The sequence below is a fragment of the Halichoerus grypus genome, chromosome 14 (genome assembly GCF_964656455.1).
Source record: "Halichoerus grypus chromosome 14, mHalGry1.hap1.1, whole genome shotgun sequence".
Classification (NCBI taxonomy): Eukaryota; Metazoa; Chordata; class Mammalia; order Carnivora; family Phocidae; genus Halichoerus; species Halichoerus grypus.
In genome coordinates, this window is record NC_135725.1 from 19,196,767 (window position 1) to 19,218,560 (window position 21,794).

The window sequence follows — 21,794 nt, forward strand, 5'->3', positions numbered from 1 at the left end:
TTAATATCAGCGCCTGCCAGGCTGGAGGTTTTTTCATCCATTCCAGGGAGATGGGCCCTCCTGTGGTCACATGCTAAATGATCATCAGGTAATTTTCTTTTATAAATTTATCTGTGATAGTTAATGGTAAATGACACCCTCACACACTATAAATTGAACATTTCTGGAAGGCAATTTGACAAAATGTGTACTTAAAAATACTCACTACCTTTTGATCCAGTAATTACATTTTTTGGACTTTGCCACGAGGGGGGGTGAAAAAAAAACAGATAATTAAGCAAAGATGTCTATATAGGAATGACTGCTCAAAATTTTATGTAGTAAAGAATGGTGACAATCTAAATATTCATTAATAGAGAACTAGCTTAAATTAATATATATTTACATCATGAAATACTATGCAACCCATGAAAATGATGCCGATTAATTCTGATGTAGAAAGATGTTCAAAATATTGCAAAATAATATGTAGAATAATATTTGTTAAAATAATCTATGTAATTTATGTATATTTTTGTATGCTTATGCATAGGAAAAAGGTTTAGAAGAAAATAAACCAAAAGGTTTTAAGTGCCTTTCACTGGAGAGTAGCAATTCAAGTGACTGGTCTACTTACTGACCATCTGTTATATTCTAATTTTTTTAATTATTTAATGACACACTGTATGAAATAATAAGAAAGAAAGAAGACGGGGCGCCTGGGTGGCTCAGTCGTTAAGCGTCTGCCTTCAGCTCAGGTCATGGTCCCAGGGTCCTGGGATTGAGCCCCCCATCGGGCTCCCTGCTCTATGGGAAGCCTGCTTCTCCCTCTCCCACTCCCCCTGCTTGTGTTCCCTCTCTCACTGTGTCTCTCTCTGTCAAATAAATAAATAAAATCTTTAAAAAAAAAAAAGAAAGAAAGAAAGAAGACAAAATAAAAGGCTGCCACTGCTGTCCATTTTACCGGTGAGTCCTGCCAAACCTTCAAGGACCAGGTAATTCCCACATGATTTATATTCTACCATAGCACAGAAAAGAAATAGAAAAATTTTTAACCTATTCTATCTAAGTTAGCCTAACAAATAAGAAATACAAAAGAAAATCTAGTTTATGAATACAGACAAAATCATAAAGAAAATCATAAGAAAAAAATAGCAAATCAGATTTGGTAATATATTACTAGAATAACAGAGATTATTCTAGTAATCCAAGAATACTGTACTATAGCATATATAGAGAAGTTATCACAGAAGTCAAAGTTGGACAATCAAATAATCATGTCAATATATATATGTACTGACTCTATTCCTAATTTAAAACAAAATAACTCTAGAAACCAAGAATAAAGCAACTATAATTTTAAAAAAATTTCTCAAATTCTAATAGTGAAACACTTAAACATATTCCATGAAATTCCGGACCAAAATAAGAATGCCTACCACGGTGAATATCACTGACCTCCGTACTGCAAGTTCTAGCCAAAATACAAGATGAGAATTAAAATGGAATTAAAGTCCTAGTTTCATCCTAGCTATGACCAAAAAGATAAGAAATAGCTAGTGTTGGTGAGGATGTGGAGAAAAACTAAACCTCGTGCACTGTTGGTGGGAATGAAAATTAGTGAAGTCACTCTGGAAAACAGTATGGAGGTTCCTCAAAAATTAAAAATGGAACTACCATGTGATCCAGTACTTACACTACCAGGTATTTAACCCAAGAAAACAAAAACACTAATTTGCAAAGACATATGCGTCCTATGTCCACTGTGGCATTGTCTACAATAGCCAAGATACAGAAACAACCCAAGTATCCATCGATGGATGAACGGATAAAGACATTATGAGAAACATACACACGCAGTGGAATACTATTCATCCATTTAAAAAAAAATATGAAATCTTGCCTTTTGCAACAACACGGATGGATCTGAGGGCATTATGCTGAGTGAAGTCAGCCAGCCAGAGAAAGACTCCACATATGGAATTTAAACAACCACGACGACAAACCCAAGCTCATAGACAAAGAGAACAGACTGATGGTTGCTGGAGGCCAGGGGTTGAGGGGGGCAGTTGGGTAAGCTGGGTGAAAAGAGCCAAAAGGTTTAAAAGAAAAAAAAAAAAAAGGGAATTAAAATTAAAGAATGAAAAAAAAAAAACAAATACTAGAAACAAGACAAAATTGTTATTATTCGGGGATGATATAATTGCTATTCTCAAAAAAGACAAACTACTGAAAAATTATTACTGAATTAAGAAAATGAAATATTTCACAAATGTCTACCAAGTGCATACCGTCGTAAATCCTGAGGTAGGTGCTAGGAATGCCACAGCAAATGAACAGAGAGACCCAGGGTGAATTTGAGAGGCTGGCAGAGAATAAAACAAAAATCTATGTTGCTCAGACTTTTTTGTCCTGTGCTCATGAACAGAACAAATGCAGGCGACATTTTAGGCAGTTCCCATTTTTAGGCAATTCAGTAAACGAGCTTTTAAGCCCACTTATAAATGTACAAAAATCAACAGCTCTTCTATAATCAGCAAACACCAGTTACAAGATATAATTTAAGAACAGTCTGTTCACTACTGCAATCAAAAACAAAATATAAAATATCTAGAAATAAAAACAGGAAAAGTGGAGGACCTACATAAATAAAAGTACAAAACTTCACTTACTGAGGTAAGAAAGAGAGGGAGGGAGGGAGAAAGGGAGGAAGGAAAGGTGTTTAAAAAAGCAGAGGGAGAAGCATACCGTGTTCCTGGACTGTGACAGTGTAAATTTCTCCCAAATTATTCTATATATTTAGTGCAATCACTTTCAAAATACCAACGGGCTGCTTTTTAAGAAGTTGACAAAATAATTATAAATTTCATTTGAAGAGTAATTGTGTGAGAATGGCCAAGAATTTTCCTGTAAGGAAAACTAAAATGAACCGCTCCAAGAAAGAAGTCATGATATCATGCACGCATTTTCAGATTACAAGTGGGCTGAGAGCCTGGCTCCGCGACAAGATCGCCCTCCCTGTCCTGCGTGTGCAGCTCCAGGGGCCGGCGTGTATTCTTATCCGTGGCCAGTCTACGTCTCCGTCTCTCTACAGCCTCTCATGGCTGAGCACATCCCTGAAAAGGAGGCCTCAGAAGCCAGATGCGTATGGGAGCTGCACTGATGGGCGTGAGAGCGAGCTCTCAGCACGCAGGAACGGGACTTCATTAGGAAGGGTTCAAAAGCACACCCCGAGACTCAAGTCACTTCTCCGATGGGAAAGAGGGGAACCTGGAGAAACACAGAAGCTGAGCAATCAGTGAAAGTCTTTATTGGGCTACTGTAAGGTAATATGGTAAAATTTAATTATCTCATATGATGAATACTATATATGCAAATTCCTATGAAAACCTGAAATCAAATCGATCATATTTAGTAGTGACATTTACATCTCCTTTCATTTTTTTTTTAAGATTTTATTTATTTATTTATTTGACAGGGAGACAAGACAGTGAGAGAGGGAACACAAGCAGGGGGAGTGGTAGAGGGAGAATCAGGCTTCCCGTGGAGCAGAGAGCCCGATGCGGGGCTCGATCCCAGGACCCTGGGATCATGACCCGAGCCGAAGGCAGACGCTTAACGACTGAGCCACCCAGGCGCCCCATCTCCTTTCATTTTTAATAGCACTCTAAGACTATAAGCCACTGGCCCACCTATTTCTCAACCATTACCTGCTCTCAGTGCATACAGACCGGATGAAAATTCAACTCAGGAAGGAGAGGTTAGGCATCTTTGGCAGACACAGATGAGGGGCCTGATGAACTTGCCATGTGTTACAGAGCCAGGGAGCTGCAGCTGAGGCTGGAGCTGCGCTTCCAACATCTGGGCCTGAAAGAGGAACCCTCCCCACTGCCCCCCCCCCCCCCCGCCGTGTTTCCACAGTCATGGAGCTAATGAGGTCCAGAGTGCCAGAAAGTTATGAGCTTCCATCCCCTTGTGCATCGTCAGCCGTGTTCCCTTCTGAAACTACAGGCCGCATGCCCAAGCCTGACCAGACAGCAGTCTTTAAAAATTAAATATTGATTGTTCCAAGAGGGACGGATGATAATAACTAACACATGCTCGCTCTTTGCCAGACACTGTTCTAAGGACTTCAAAGATACTTAGTCGTGTCATGTTTACAGCACGCCTTATGAAGCAGACGCTAGTACAATCATACCCCCATTCACCGATGGTACAACCGAGGCAGAGAGAGGCCACCTAACTCCCCCCAGGCCACAGGGGCCGCTAAGGGGGGGGGGGGGTGTTTTAGGTTTTGCTCCGGGCGGGCTTGCATTTTCAGTCGGGGTGCCCAGCCACGCCTGTCACACAGATCTCCATCTCCCTGTGTACCCAAGGCCAGCAGCTACGAGCACTCGGTGTAATGCTAAAATATGCATATGATGGCCCAGCCTAAATTACCCAAGATAATGTTTAATTAATACAAATTGCCAAGCATGGCTAATTGCTGCCGGTACGCTCTCTCCTATAACGATTCATATAAAAATACTGAGGTAAATCCCCACCGTACTTTGTTAACATGGCTGGAAATCTTCTTGTACAGTGTTTGGGATGATTCAAACTACAAAAATCCAGCCTGAAAATAATAAAGTCGACCATCAGTCTGTGAAACCTTCCTCTGGTATCAGACCACTGTGACAAGCCGTCTCCGAACGGCCACAGCCGTGCTGGGATGACCCTTGGTCCACCCTGTCTTGTACTCTTCCTGCATATTTATCTTGTTAACCAAAATACAAGTTCCTTGAGACCAGGGGCCATTCCACTGAACCTTGCAAAAACACTTTGTACATAGGTGCTCGACAGATTTTTGGTGACCAGGGATTCAGTGGAATAGAATATTTTATTATGGCAAACAAAAACAGCTTAAGTTCTGTAAATAAATCTCAGACAGCCACACTGAATCATTTTGACAATTAAGTTCCCACTGCTGGCAAAGTCTCTAATTCCATACAAGGAATGCTTATTCCATACCAGGAACTGCAATGAGAGAGTTCTTTGAACTAAGTCAGTTAAGCCACATGGCGCCTTAGGAGAGTGATCCTATTACGTAATCATGCCCATTTCATAGATGGGGAAACTGAGGTTTAGAAAAATAAAGCAACTCAGCCCAGGTTCTACCACTAGTAAGGGATGGGACTAGGATTCAAACCCAGCCCTCTGCTTCCAGAGATGAATCCTACACCTCCTTGTCTCCCAAACTATCCCATTTTCTACCGCCACCCCACTCCCCACCTGCAGTTAGACCACCAGAAGACTTGTACCTGCAGCTCAGCCCTCCTCATTATCTCACCCCCTAAACTATATAGTAGGGTACATGGTAACAGCCTTTTAATACAGGACAATAGAAAAGAACAAGTCCTATAAAACCCACGCTGCCATGAGGGCCTTGCCTCTCTTATGATTCACTGCGTTCCTTTGAAGACCATTTAGGAAGTAGCCTCTGATCCTGGCAACAACCTCTGTTACACAGTTTGTTTAATGGCCATCCCAAATTGTCCAGGTGAAAAGGCTTCTGGCTTCCGTGATGAGCAAGTTGCTAGGAAGTTCCATGCCCCACGTGAGATCCACTGACGTGCTCACAGACGCGTACGTACAATTTCATTCTGGTTCCACTTTTCATCATACGATTGTTTTGACGTGTTCACCTACTTCTAACTTACATTATCTTATATACAATAAGAGCATCTTTAAAATGCTCTGGGGACAAGATGGACTATAAATGAAGTGCCCAGTAGATGTTCAGCTCATTTTCAACAATCAAGGCAGAAGAACATTCAGGAGGCAAGGGTTAGAGTCTGAAACAGAGGAAAAGAACTGGCGGTTCTCAGATATTACCCACCCAATAAAAATTGTTTTTAAAGTCTAGGCAATAGTTTAAAAATTTTTTAGTTGGCAATGTTTAAAATACAAGAGATTTCACTCATAAACCCAGATTCCTTGTTTTTCTTGAAAAACTAGAAGCTCTGTCAAGCCCTACGCCTGCCCTCCATACATGGCAACATTCGAAGCTCAACAACAACTTCAATGAGCCATGAGATTTTAGTTTGCCAAAGTCCCCACCCAGACCGTGCCACTCACTTATAACCACCCACTTCAATCATGGTGGCAGCGGGCTTAGCAGCCCCGGACTAAATCAACAGCAACTCAACTCCTGATAGGGAAATGTGCAGGTACAATTAGTAGACAAGATTTTCCTGCTGCTGGGGGAAGCTCAGAATAGCCCCCTTGGAGTTCCTGTATCGCAAAAGATGGAATTACTTAGAAACTGGGCTGGAGAGAGGCAAAGAGGGACACACTGGATAGAGGCATCTATTTACACAACGTTCTGAGCCTGGGTGCATCCTTGAGCTACGGCAGGAACTCCCAAGTAAGTTCCTTCCCCAGCCGCTCCCTGCTCCCTAGACTCCACTCCCCACCCAAACCCCTGTAACTGAAACACGCTCCCCCCCACCCCCCCCCACCTCCCCACCCCTTTCCCACCTCCCCGTTTCTGAATGGCTGGGGAACCACACAGCCCAGGGCTGAAAGGGAAAATGGCACAAGCAAGTCATCATCCTCCAGGGGCTCCTACCCTCCCTCCCCCCCCCACGACGCCCTTCCTTGACTGCCCACCTGGAGGCGCCATGAACACAACAATCCACACCTCCCAAGGTCAAAACAAAACCAAGTCCCTTGAAAAACAACTGCTTATGGCCATTGTTCGGCCCACAGGCATTTGGAGTGTTCATGCAGAAAAGTCGAAATTTCCCCTTGCAGGAAGTTCCTGGAAGGAAGTCGGTGCCCTGAGGCTCGGCCACTCCTCAGACCAGAGAGGACAAAGGCAGCGCAGCATCTACACGCCAGGGTGCCACATTTTGATCAGGATCCAAACATGAAACCAGCTGAAGACCTGAATGCGACTGTGGGTGTAAGTTGCTTGCCACCCCACCCCAACCTACCGTTGTCCTGATTCTTCGGGAACTCGAGCCCTCTGCCATTAGCGACAGCAGTCCCTGGTGGCTTGGAAATAGCAGCAATAGAAGAGTATGTGGAAAGGTGGTCTGGAGACTGTGCATCCACAAGTGTTAAAATCTTTTTTTCTCAAATTATCTTAAAAGTAATGCACATGCAGTTAAATTTTTCCAAACAGAACCAGGTGACAATAAGTGGTAAGGAAGCGTCCCTGAGCCCATAGTCCCCATTTCCACTCCCTTCCATTATTATTGTTTTTACAGTCCTTGTGGTTATCAGCTTAACCAAATAATAGGCTTGTATCTCTTCTTGATTTGTCAACCTCAGACAGAATCTATTGACTGCCTGCCTGCCTCCCTCATATCTAACTCATTCACACTTCCTTCACCTCTAATTCTTCCCTAGTTTTCTTGATTATGCTATTTTTAGCTCTTCAATTGGTTAGCTCTGTTTCTTGTTTCAACAGCCTTACACAGTGTATCTTGACATCCCACCATGTAAGAGAAGGAAATTAGCATCCCAACGTATCCCTCTATGGCCTCTCTTTCCCTCCTGCTGTCTAGTCATGGACTTCTGTCTGCTCTTTCCCTCTTCCTGAATTGGCCAGGTTTTAAGCCTTGCTTTGTATTTTTCTATAGTTATAATTACATCTTGTCTTGTGTGGAGATTAACCAATAAACTATTTAGCTACATTTACAACGTTCCAACTACGCAAACATTACTTCCTGCAGGACCAAGAGCACCTCTCAACTCCTGGAGAAGTAAATACAATCAATCCTAGTTCAGTGAATCTGGCTAAACCTCAAGGTCAAACAGTTCTCTTTTCTTACACTGCATAAAACACTCAAAATTATATGATACCACATCTTAGATTGCTTTTATTTTTACATTTAAAAAAAACAGGAAATGATTCCTTGATGATCCACCTGTCCTAGTTGGTATTTGAGCCCATGTGTTTTGTTTTGTTTTGTTTTAAGATTTTACTTATTTATTTGACAGAGAGACACAGCGAGAGAGGGAACACAAGCAGGGGGAGTGGGAGAGGGAGAAGCAGGCTTCCCGCCGAGCAGGGAGCCCGATGTGGGGCTCGATCCCAGGACCCTGGCATCATGACCTGAGCCGAAGGCAGAGCTTAATGAATGAGCCACCCAGGCGTCCCCCATGTGTTTTTTTTTTTTAAATCAAAACTACATTCATACAGCCTCAATACAATTTGATATTCATCCCTTTCTAATATAGAAATGCACAACTGCAAAAGCCCAGGGAACAGTTACTGAGCTAAACAATTAAGCCAATAACAAGCACCCCTGAGGCCCAAATGCTCCACGGCATATACCCAAGGGAGGGGTTGGCACCCGGTGGAGGATTTGACTCTTTTTCTTTTTTTCCCATGTGAAGGCTGGCTATGTGATTTAGCTTCTGAACTACCTGATTGTTATTACTGTTTATTTGCTCAAAAAACAAAACAGTGACATACTGACAATTAAAAACATACATAGTCCAGGGGCGCCTTGGTGGCTCAGTCCATTAAGCGTCTGCCATTGGCTCAGGCCCTGATCCCAGGGTCCTAGGATGCGCCCCACATTGGCCTTCAGGCTCCCTGCTCAGCGGGGAGTCTGCTTCCCCCCGCTCCTGCTGTGTTTCTCTCTCAAATAAATAAAATCTTTTAAATAAATAAATAAAATAAAAACATACAGTCTTAAGTTATGTCCTTGGCAATGTTACGAAACAGAAAATAGGTCATAACACCTAGCAGAAAGAAAATTGCTTGTTCCGGGAGATAAATTAATTTCTGAAATAGGCGAAGTTACTGGAAAAGCAATGTAGCACAGTATAAAGAGCCACGGTTTGCGGGTAAGACAAAGCCGAGTTTAAATCCTGGAGAAGCTTCTTTCCTCACCGTCTGACCGTGTGCCTTGGAAGAGTCACTGAGGCTCTGTGAACCCATTTCCTGATCTCTAAGCAAGCAAAATACCACCTCTTTCACATAGGGGTACAGTGAGGACAAAATAAGATGGTAAGTATAACACAGTCCCTGGCGCTTATAAATCGATGTTTGGTAACACTAGATCCTACATATCCAGGATCAAGCACCTCTCTAATGAGCTCTAATAAATGAAGACCATGCATCAAGCTGATTTATCCAGGTCCTAGGAACAGAAGAGGGGAATGGCGGGCAAGTATTATTAAGAATCTAAGCATAAGGATGCCTGGGTGGCTCATTCGGTTAAGCTTCTGCCTTCTGCTCAGGTCATGATCCCAGGATCCTGGGATCAAGCCCCATGTCAGGCTCCCTGCTCAGTAGGGAGTCTGCTTCTCCCTCTCCCACTCCCCCTGCTTGTACGCTCACGCTCTCTCACTCTCTCTGTCAAATAAATAAATAAAATTTTTTAAAAAGAATCTAATCATAAAACTAAAAGAAATGTACAAAATGAAGACAAGACATACAATGCTAGCCACAAATTTGATCATGGGTAATGTTACTACAAAATGCTTTTATAATTAGACTTGCTGGAAAAAAAATTTTTTAAGTCCCTTCTTTAATTGTAATTCTGAACTTGACCTTATATTAAGATGTTTTGACCAGCAAGATACACCTTACCATGGACAATTAAGAAGTCATTCCAAGAGATACCACTATACTAGTAAAAAGAAAAAAAAAATCCATAATTCACAATTTATTCAAATGTATAGTTAAAAAAAAAAAAGAAAAAGATTTTATATGAATCACTATAAGCCAGTTACAAAATTGTGAATTCTAGAATTCTGGACAATGACTACTCCCACATGGTTGTGTGTGTAGATTTTATATATATATATGTAAGAATCATAGAAAACATGGTGTCACTAAAACGTCTTCCCCCAAACTGTGGCAATATTCCAAGCTCCACCTCTCACAGTTAAACGGAATTCACTCTCTGATATCTAAACATTCTCTCCTTTAACTTCCTTGCACGTGCTTAATCCATCCATATCGGTGATGTAAACTTAAAATTTCTAGCCAAAATGCTATTACTGGACTCCTACGTGCTTACAAAAATAGCTTCTATTTGAAAGTGAGTGGTGAAGTGTTAGGATCTAGACCACCATCTAAATGCATGAAACTTTCCATATTTATTTAATTATACCAGTATGCAATATTATTAGTAAGCCTTTTCTTTCTTTTCATTGGTCTTCCACTGTTTCTCGGTAAGGTTAATGTTAAACCTGCTTTGTATTTTTACTCACTGCCAATACTGTGCCATCTAACAGTATTTCTTTTAATGCGTCAAGACAGGGAAAAAAATGGGGAGTCCTTTAAATGTTCTTTCTTTGAATCATCAAAAGAAGGGAAGGGAGAAAGAAAATAAAATCAGTCCTTTTGTTTATGAAGGTGGTATTTTCAACTACTTTGGAAATCCACTGCAACAGAGCCTTCTGAGCATCTCCTTTGCAGGAGGCAATGGACAAAATCCTATCCTGCAAAAGGCACAGCCGGGGAGCCTTGATGGCAGGAGGCAGGGATAGCTAGAGCACCCCAGAGCAGACTGAGGCAGGTGTAAATGCAGAAACACAACAATCATGTTCACTATGAATCAAGTAAATTCATGGCTGGTCGTCCACTCCCAGCTTGTATGTTCTGTTGTATAGGCCAAGTAAAAGTCCAATGGGCTGTAATGGTTTTAAAATACTCATCCCTTTTGCCAATCTTATCTTAAATCTCATTTCTCTCATATTTCATGGTTATTTCTTGCATCCCTAGTCTTAAGAAAAAGCTATTAGACACTTCTCAAGAACGTATTAACCAGGTATTCATCCTCGGTCCAGATCCCTTTTTCCCACAGCACCGAAGCCAAAAAGCTGCTGAGTTTTTACTCTGCTGTTCAATTCCACCTTGATTATAATTCCACCTCACTTCCATATGGCCAGTTAACTGCCTAACCATCCATAAGAGTGAGTATCAATTATGGAATTATAAATCTAACAATTAACTGACTCGATGGGTTTGAGGAGAATGTTGGCTTCTGTGTTTAACCTCCTGAGGTAGGGAAGTCTCCTGGTATTTGATTCAGGTTCCTCCCTGGAGGCTGGGCCACATCTAAACCATCCCAGGCCAACAACTCATGAACCTGCTGTTCACTCCTGGCAATGAAAGATCACAGGGCCTCTGCCAAGTGTGGCTTCCATTACGGGTCGCATCTCATAATACACACTCATCGTGTTTGTCTGCATGCTTACGGAAAGTCTTTTCGACGGAACACTTTTAGCAAAGCACTATCACTATTCTCAGAGTTTTATGACAAGGAAATGATTCTGGTCTTCATAAGGAGGGCTGGGATTAAATTCCACTTCTGACACACACTATTTAAAAAAAGGGGGGGGACCATTTAACTGCTGATGTTGGCAAAATGAAAAAAAAAGTGAATCTTATTTAAGAAGTGAGCAGGTTAAAGACTGATCAATTACGGTAATGGCATTATGAGCTACTGAAACCTCACAGGAATTTTTCTTATGGAAACTCTAAATCTTTTCATGGAGTTGGCTGAATGTAAGAGACCAATACATCTAATTTAGGGGAAGGGAGACTACAGTATGGCTTCTAATTGCTAGACAATCATCAGCCTCTTCTTGAAAAGCAACGTGAACTTATTGGAAAGCTTTCTCAGAAGTATTTACAGCACCTTCCTGTTTCGCAGCAAAAATGCCATCAAATACTCATCGCACAGCAGTGAAAAATGCATTCTCATTAAAGAATCCTTTACCTGGATCCAGTGTTTGATTCTGTGTCTAAAACACCAAAAACCAAGGGGTACCTGGGTGGCTCAGAGGGTTGAACATCTGCCTTCAGCTCAGGTCATGATCTCAGAGTCCTGGGTTCGGGCCCCACGTCCAGGCTCCGCACTCAGCAGGGAGTCTGCTTCTCCCTCTTCTTTGCCTTCTGCCTCTCCCCCCACCCCCGCTGGCGCTCTCTCTGTCTCTCTCAGATAAATAAAGTCTTTTTAAAAAACAAATAAAAATAATTTTAAAAAAGGGAAAACCAAAAGCCGAAACCAATAAAAGTGTCAACAAGATAAGTGTTTTTAGAAGCATCATCATAAAGAAAATACGCAAATGGGTCTCTAACTAGTGCCTGTATAATATACCAATGCTTGAATTCTTCAAATACTTAAACTTTCCTGCAAACTATGGACGAAACACCGAAGAAACTGTGTCAACACTTCTTACATAGGGAGACAGGCAGTTTGTTTTTACCTTAGCAGCTAATTCTATGGAATAGCATGAATTCCCGTATGGTTACTTAGTATATATTTATAGAGTGCTGAACATCAGCATCATACTTCCACAGAAAGCAACTGCTTTTTTTTTTTTTTTTTTAAGATTTTATTTATTTATTTGACAGAGAGAGAGACAGCGAGAGAGGGAACACAAGCAGGGGGAGTGGGAGAGGGAGAAGCAGGCCTGCCGCAGAGCTGGGAGCCCGATGCGGGGCTCGATCCCAGGACCCCGGGATCATGACCCGAGCCGAAGGCAGACGCTTACCCGACTGAGCCACCCAGGCGCCCTGCATCATTTTTTTTTAAAGGTTCTTCTACGGGGCGCCTGGGTGGCTCAGTCGTTAAGTGTCTGCCTTCGGCTCAGGTCATGATCCCGGGATCCTGGGTTCGAGCCCCACATTGGGCTCCCTGCTCAGGGGGAAGCCTGCTTCTCCCTCTCCCACTCCCCTTGCTTGTGTTCCCTCTCTCTCTGACAAATAAATATATAAAATCTTAATAATAATAATAATAACAAATAAAGGTTCTATAAAGGGACCTACCTATGAGTAGCCAGTTCGAGCTGCAAAAAAATCTAAGGGAATGTGCAGATGCGGCTCTGCTTACTCACTTCCAAATTCCTCTGTGGGCAGCCTCAGGGCATCTCCACAACCTTTCTAGAAGTTCTCAGCCTGCTGGCAGACTCCTCCTCACACCCTCCACCCCGTCCTCTCCCTTCTCCAGTGGACCCTGGGATGACTGGTGTGGCCCTGGGCCTCTTCAAAGAGCGGTTTGCCTCACTCCTCCCAGCTGGTAGCTGTGCACTGAGCTTCTTTCTCGCAAGGCCCTCCTGCCTGTGGCACGGGGTTTGGCCAATTTGTGAGCAGTTGGTCCGTGATCATTTTCTTGTGCTTTATGGAAACTCAGCAAATATATTAGTGACCTATGCATGTAAAATCAGCATCGCTGGCATGTCCGGTCTTGGCTTTGGCGTCCTCAGTAGGAGACTTTGGTGACTCGGATGACCGTTTGCTCTGTCCCACTCTCTTAGTCAGGGAGATTCTTCCCTGGGAACGAACAGCCTGAACCTAACGTAGGGAAGAGCAGGCTTATATGGGATCCACTGCACACTGGTCGTTTTGCTCAGCATCGGGAGACACAGAGATAAAAGACTGAACTTTTATCCTTTCACCCAAGGACTATTTCCCTCCCCTCAAAAGTTACCATAGATCACTGATACGCAAATAGAAAAACAACAGCCAGACCAAGGGGTCAGGTAGCCAAGGAGGGCGCCTACGGGAGCCACCTATATGACTGTGCTTATCATGAAGTGTCTTACAGACCCCATGAAATCATTAACAAAGCCCTTGGAAAATGTTAAGATTCCTAAAAGGATAACTTCATTTTCTTTTTATTTTCTTTACAATTCTTTTACAAATTAATATGCCTTTACTGTCTTAAAATATCTTTTTTTAATCATCATGAAAAAAAATCCCCGTCATATAACATCACATCCCTACAAGCTGGCCCATGGAGAATAGACAGGTAAATTGCCAGTCTATTCTGAAAAGAAATTGGGTCAAAACTGAAAAAAAAAAAAAAAAGCCAGCTATGAGTAACCTTTTAGGTAAGTATAGGCTAGAGCCCCGAAGTGGATTTGTTTAAGCTTCTGTTGCTCTCTGCCATCACAGAATTATCACAATAATGCTCAAGCGTGTGGGATGAAGTCATGATAATTAGGTGGTCCCAAGGACCTGCAGGAACGGAGCTGCAATGCTAATCCCCATCCGGGTCCTAGAGTTTTCCGTGCAGAAGCCCTCCCAGGAAACTGCAGTTTTAACGGAAGCACCTCAGGAGATTCTGCTACAGGTGCTCTGATGCAGGGGTTCCTTCCATATTTTGAGCAGAACCAGGGAGAAAAAAAAAATTCCCTGATTTACTACTGAAGTCAACAATGGGACCAAGTTTCCAAGTCCATAGTGGAACAATCCTCAAGCGTGTATGCAGGCATCTAAGAGCTGAGGGGAGAAGGCAGAGAATTCCAAAATTAAGGGGGCTACCATTTGAGCATCCCAACACCATGGCAGAGAAATGGCAATTCTATGGCATGGACAGACACCACTTGCTCCAAAATGGTTTTCAAAAGAGTCTGTGGAGTTTTGGTATGGTTTGGTTTGATTTTCCTCCTATGGAAACCCATCGCACTTTATCTAATGGAAGAAACCGAAGAAATTAATTGTGAGCAGTCATTTTTGCAGAAACCCATATTCCACAGAGTAAAGAATAGCTATCTGCCACTTAGAATATTACACACTGTTAACAGGTACAAGGCATTAACCTTTACTGCACAAAGCACTGTAAGCAACTGGGAGTTGCTAGAGCAATGCAAGCAGTCTTTAAAAACCAGCATCATTCAATCCAAATTTAAACCAACTTTGATCTTCTTGATTTGGCATGAAGACTTTTTTCCTATTTTTGTTTTTTTCCTGGAACAGTCTGACTCCACAGAGCCTTACTATTTGAAACACCAAGACGCCCTAACCCAAACAGTATAATCCACCCCTACTGTTGCTGCTCCTTCCCAGAATTTCCTAGCACTGCAGTAAGTCCATATCAATATTTGCTTATCCTTCCGCCGTGTGGATTACAGCCGCCACCACCCCTCCCCCTTGTCACATAGCTGCTGCCCAGATAGCCTGGTCGTCCGTGCTGTTTGCACACATACACACTCCACGCGACAGGACCCTGTTGCTCTAAGCAACACAGTTAGTCTGATATTAACTGCCATTCTCTTCCTAGAACCTCTGAATCTTACGGCACTGCCCAATATTATGTCCCCTGTTACAGAGATCTGGATTTGACCTTTGCGGCTCACTGTGGCTATTGCTGGGGACACTACAAAACCGTCCTTAGCAGGACTCTCACACCTACTCAAAGGTTAAGTTTGAGTTTCTAGAAGACGTCCACCCTGGCCCCTCCCACCATGACTCCCTCTCACACTGCCTATTTTTTTTCTTTTTTCTTTTTTTTTTTTTTTTTTTTTCAGAATTTTGATCACGGGTTTCTATTTATATATATGTGTCCTGGTTAAATGTCTGCTTTCCCTACTTGCTTGGAAGCTCCATGAGGATAGGGATCTTACTCTGTTATTTATCACTGTATCCCAACCTCTTAACACAGTACCTGGCACATGGTCAAAGAAATATTTGTTTAAAGATTTACTTTTTTTTTTTTTTTTAAGTAAACTCTACAGAACCCAAGGTGGGCTCGAACTTACAACCCCAAGATCAAGAGTTGCATGCTCTACTGACTGAGCTAGCCAGGTGCCCCAGAAGTATTTTTTAAGTGATGGAAACTACTCAAGATCCCAAAGGTGCAAAGGTCTAATCCCTCCAAGCTGGTTACTACCATTGCCAAATGCATCTTCAGTCTGGTCAGAAATGGGAGAGTTACCGTCCTCCTTTGCTGGGTGTACATGCTGTGGAGTCTGACCTAGTTTTCTATTCTTTGCCAGCCATTACGCTGATGGGGTAGCAAAAACAATACTAATTCTATACAAAGCTCTGCCTGCCTTCATTTGGCTTATCATCAAGCAGCACTGTGCAAACTACGTAAGGGTCAATATTATCATGAGTGTTTCTTTGGGTCGGCAGAGTCATTGGCACATGGAAGCTTCTGGGTGACTGCCTTTAATTAAGACTTCTGAAATGCTTGCAGTCAATAAGGCTGGAAAATTTTTCTTGCAGTTGAGAATTATATCTAGGTTCCATGTCTTAAGGAATGTCGGAGTAAGATATGCCGAACAAAACCAGACACTCTTGGTGAGAGAGAAGGGCGGGACATCCCTCACCGGACAGAAGCATCGAAAGGAGGTCTGCCAATTATGTAATGCCATGCTCCTGTGAATCTGTCTCGGTGGTCCACAGCCACGACTGTCATCTGTGGGTGAGTCATTCACTCATTCACCTGGCCAACAATACTTACCAAGCCTCTACTGTGTCGAGTCCCATTCTCAGCACACAGGGTCTAGCAAAAGAACAAACAGACAAAACCTCTCGTGCAGCTTCTAGTAGGGGGGAGACAGACATCAGGCCAATCAATGTATGGGATGTAAAAGAGCAAAAACTCCTAGCAACAGGTTAGAGCTGCCATGGGGAGTGGTGGTGGGGGGAGTGCTCACTGAAACGACTCAAGTCGAGGCTTGAAAGAGAGGAGGGAATGCGCCAGGCTGCTGCAGGGGGGGGAGAGCAGTCCAGGACAGACATACCTCAAGGGTAAAGTCCTAAAAACAGAAAGGAAGCTGATGCGTTCAAGGAACACTAAGAAGGATGGAAGAAGGAGCAGAGTCGAGGAAGAGTAGAAGGAGACCATGTCAGGGAACAGAGGGAGGCAGGGACAGAGAAGGCAGAGGACCAGTAGATCCTCTACAGTTTTAGCTTCTACTCCAAGAGGAAGCTCCCAGATGGCTCTCGGCAGAGCATTAATAAAGCTGCCTTTTGCTTGAATAGCATAACTGGCTGCTTTGGGAAGAATTAACTGGGAGGGAGACAGGGAAGAGAACTTCCTTTAATACCTGCCACACTGGAAATACTATAGCTTGTGTTCCGCGCTACGACTGAAAGGCATGTTGGAGCTCACTGATTAACCTGCCCAAGGACCGGGTCCAGCACCTTTCCATCAAGAGGCCAGAATCACTGCTTATTCATGTTTCTCTTTTGAAGACGAATGACATATTGCAAAAATGGGCATCAAGATGGGACAGACCTGCTCCACTTGGGAGGATAGAAACATGGGCCAAGTATGTTTGCTCCTTTAAAAAAAAAGATGAATTTTAGCCATTCTGACTGGTGTGAGGAGACCTGTACCTCTGAAACAAATAATACATTATATGTTTAAAAAAAAGAAGAAGAATAAGAAGATAGCAGGAGGGGAAGAATGAAGGGGGGGAAATCGGAGGGGGAGACGAACCATGAGAGACAATGGACTCTGAAAAACAAACTGAGGGTCCTAGAGGGGAGGGGGGTGGGGGGATGGGTTAGCCTGGTGATGGGTATTAAAGAGGGCACATTCTGCATGGAGCACTGGGTGTTACACTCAAACAATGAATCATGGAACACTACATCAAAAACTAATGATGTAATGTATGGTGATTAACATAATAATAAAAAAATTTAAAAAAAAAAAACCATGAATTTACTACTTACTGGGCATGGGGCCTGGCAGAACAGGCAGGTGGTGAATAAAGGAGAGCTGGTACCATTATCATTTTAGTGACAATGATCAGAGACCCCAAGGCTTCGTCAAAAATCCACGTGCTGCAAGATTCTATGAAGACATAATAGTATCTTTCTCACTAATCTCACGGCCAAACCCTCTTTGGAGTACAATACTAGGGGCTTTTTCCCGAGCTGGTCCAAGTCTAAATACTCCTATTTCGTCAGGACTTTACTTCATGAGATTCAGCAAGGATGCCAGTAGCTGTCCCAAACGGATCAAAGATGAGTTTCAGCTACGGACTTCCAACTCCCCCTCACTGTTGGTGACAAAGATAAAATGCTGTTCAACCTTAACCCTACGCCAGAGGCTATAATTGCTCTTTCAGGAAATTTTTAAAAATAAATTCTTATTTTTTAGCAAAATGTCTCTTCTCTTTACAAAAAGAGTTATTCACAAAAATATTAGTTTTTAACCTAGAAAATCAAAGGTTTCATTTGATAGACATGTTTTATAGTGTTTTTTTCAAATTAATTCTCTTCCATTGTTTTCTATCATTTTCCATCATTTGCCAGACAACCTGGTTGCCAACCCAACATCCATTTCCCCCTTAACCCTTGCTAACAAAGCCCCGATTCTGTTGTGGCATCCATCCCTCCGTCACACACTTCAAGGGATGGCATGGGTGGCCATGCCCTCAGTTCACGTGTGAATCCTGAATGGGACCATCACTGCGTCCAAGGTCTGAACGGTCCTCCTTCCAGTGGGCTGACCTTTTAGGCAAGTCTGACTCTCAGACTCAAGAAAGGACTGCATACTACCACTGGTGGTGGCTACGTGGTGGAGGGACCTTTGGGAAGTCTGCCTTGCTCCCAAAAAGGAAATGCCCAAAGAAAGAGACTTTTCTGTCTCTGGTTTTGCTGCATCCGGATAAGGAGCTGGAAGCCCTCACCAGAGCTGCCCTGAGCCTAAAGCAGAACAATCTCACAGAAGCCAGAGCCCGGCGCTGGGACATCTGGAGGCTTCCCTACCTCTGGACTGCTTGTTACATGGAAGAATTAATTTCCTCCTTGCTGAAGCCGATTAGAATCGGGTGTTTCTGCCACCAACAGCCTGGTAAAACATTGCTTTAATACATTATTACTAATTTTCTTTTGACCCAGTACTATTGCTGAAAATTTATTTTGATAAATGACATCACATTTGTACAAAAATAAAGAGATGCCTTTTCCCCTCTTATTCCTGTTTATCATAAGCGTAATGTACATTCCCTTCTGAAGATTATTTCTAACTCTCATAAATGACTTGAAATAAAGTCTCAGTTTTTTCTAAGGTGTGTCTTTATTTTTATGACACTTCCACGTATCCTGGTTTGGTTATTTACAAAAGCTAATGAAAACTCTGTGCTCACATATGTTCAGGGTATTTTGATAACTAGAGGGTTGGAAAGATTTCCGACAACCTCTGAGTTGTGCTTTTATTCTGTAGGTATTCAGTGCCTCAGGGGCTTATAGGATTTCTGTGGAAAATGAGTTTCTTTTGAGCTTTTTCCTGAGTCCTTCCCAAAGGCATCAGGCTTTTCACACTTTGCCCTGAGTGTCTGAAGAATCTCCTGGGGCGTACGTGTGCATGCATACACACTAGCATAAATGTGTGTACATGTAACGTTATCAGAAGTTCTGTTCTGTGCTTGGAGACAGCAGCTTAAGTATAAAAAGGTGTCGGCATCCAAAACTTTTGCCTCACCACTGCACCAGATGACAGCCTTCATGCAAAATGGATTCACAAAAGTTGAGTGTAGTTATGGTATGCCAATAAACAGCGCTTCCTCCCTTTCGGCACACAAAGAGAAGATGTTTATTTGCTTGCTTTCTTAGACACACATGACCTAAGAAGGCATTCCTCGCATACCTCCATGTTGACCTTTTTTCTATGTACAAAAGCAAATCGCTACTGGAGTCAGTTATCTCAGTGCCAGATGAATTTCCTTCAAAATGTACTTAATAGAGTACTATTAATTTCAGATTTCAAGGCGACTTACACTCTCAAACTACAGAAACTACTTTCAAGTCGCCACAGTAGAAGCCGCACAAAGTGAAACAAAATTTTGGCAACAGTGCTGCTTCTCCAATAGTTTGAGAATATTTGCCATTTATAGTTGACATCTGACTGTTCACAGCCCTTCCTCAGTCAGAGAACCCTTCACAGCAAAGCAGGTGCTTATAAGTGGCACTGGGACGCTCAGGTGACTTACGGGGCTCACCAGACTACATCAGTCACATCAAGAAATAGACACCAAAAGTTGACCTGTTTCCATTTCTCTGTCAGTGATATTTCTCACAATAGCAGAAAAAACATATTAAAGGTTACAAACCGTTAATATACATACTGCACAAAAGAAGAAGAAGAATGTAGCAGGAGGGGAAGAATGAAGGGAGGGAAATCGGAGGGGGAGAAGAACCATGAGAGACGATGGACTCTGAAAAACAAACTGAGGGTTCTAGAGGGGAAGGGGGTGGGAGGATGGGTTAGCCTGGTGATGGGTATTGAGGAGGGCACGTTCTGCATGGAGCACTGGGTGTTATGCACAAACAATGAATCATGGAACACTATATCTAAAACTAACGATGTAATGTATGGGGATTAACATAACAATAAAAAAATTTAAAAAATTAAAAAAAAAAAATATACATACTGCAGAATGGAAATGGCCTCAAATACCAGGAAAGGCCTAAAGTCGGGCACATTTCAACTTTCAATAACTACTACAGTCCTTGATGAGGACCAGCATGGCAACCAACACAGGAGATAAAATCACCACGAGAATCAACTCTTCAATTTTCCGTCTTCACCAACCTACCCATTACCTTCTTAGCTCCTTTCAGAATTCCCTTCCCTCTTGATTTACCCTTCCTCACTTTTTTCCTATCACTGTCCTCTGCAAAGTTGAACCATGCAAGAAACACTTAAAATTGACAAGTCAATTACTTTAATTTCTACAAGAACGTGAATGTTCTGTTAATGTCATATACAAATGAGTCAATGACTGGAAAGACTAAGGTCACCGAACGCCATACTGCCTTACAGGCCTGAGTTTTATTCTGAAAACGAAGCATTGGAAACACTGAAGTATGTTTTTTGGGTTTTTTTTTAAGCCTCTTGGACTTTTGAGTGACAGAGGACAGTGATCTGGCCAAAGGCCCAGAAGTGGAAGAACAATTCCTAAAAAATAAAGATGGAAAATTCTTGATCCATGTAATCTCTATAAAAGGTTTGGAAATAATTTATTTTGTTTCTGTAACTTTTCAAAAGTCAGGAGATTTGAAACAAAAGAGAGAAGAAGTAGATTTTAGGTGGAATTAATTTTTATTATTTCCCTATACAATAGTGAAATATCCCTTATCTTCTATAAAGCACATTCTAATACCATTAGTTTAAATATCTGGCTATCTAAATGGCAACCTCATATATAAAACATGGTGCCTTCATTTGGAGTAGAAGCTCATTAAATTCAATGCACTGTCAACTTAATTTAGCTCTAAATATACTCTAAAAGTCAAAACCACAAAATTTATGGTTTGCCTTCTAATGGAGAATGCTTTGTTATCCATTTTTTTTAAGTAAGTTGTCAGAAAATCTATCTAACAGTTGATATATAAGTAGACTATATCAGATATTCCAGATTTGTCTTCAGTATAAGCAAAGCTAAGCAAATAACAAAGGAATATAAATACACTTGATTTATGTACTTACTGATCTAATAGGGAAAAAAGTATATAAAAGTGCAGTTAAATTTATAATTTATTATGAAGTATTCACATTTATAATATTGTTTGAAATCCTCTTTCAATGGAAAAAATATTTCAAGACTAGTTGAGCTATAAATTATCATTCTGAAATGATTTGCGTAAAATTAAAAGTTCATAAATTCATACTTTAAGGCTAGTGAGGGTATGAAAAAAAACTATGGTAAAATCCTTATGAAGTGAGGAAATATTTATAATTTTCCCTAGTGAAGCTGCTCTGTAAACTCAAATATGCTGAGTTTGTTTTAGACCAGGCATATGTACAGTTATTTCCAGACACCAGGAACACGTTAATACTCTTTAAGGACTTAACTAGCCTTATTATTCCGCTTGCTTTCTCTTTATGATGAGAAGTCTATGAATCCGTTAGTATCCCTTCAGAACTACGTGAGACGTTTCATCCATCCTCCCTAATGGGCTGCTATCACCTCAGATTCATCTATTTGGTGATGTGCTACTGGTTTCCAGCACCCGTATTAATTTCACTGTTACCAGCTTCTGCTTCTACAGCCACTTACAACACATCTCAATCACTAACAACACTCCAAACTCAAAAATCCCCTTTCTCCCGGCA

At 41.9% G+C, this 21,794-nt stretch overlaps 1 protein-coding gene across 1 annotated transcript in view; it reads right to left on the reverse strand.

The window, feature by feature from the left end:
* Nucleotides 1-21,794, reverse strand: part of GNAQ (G protein subunit alpha q) — a 305,482-nt gene that overhangs the window by 249,191 nt on the left and 34,497 nt on the right. The gene's annotated exons all lie outside the window — the stretch shown is intronic.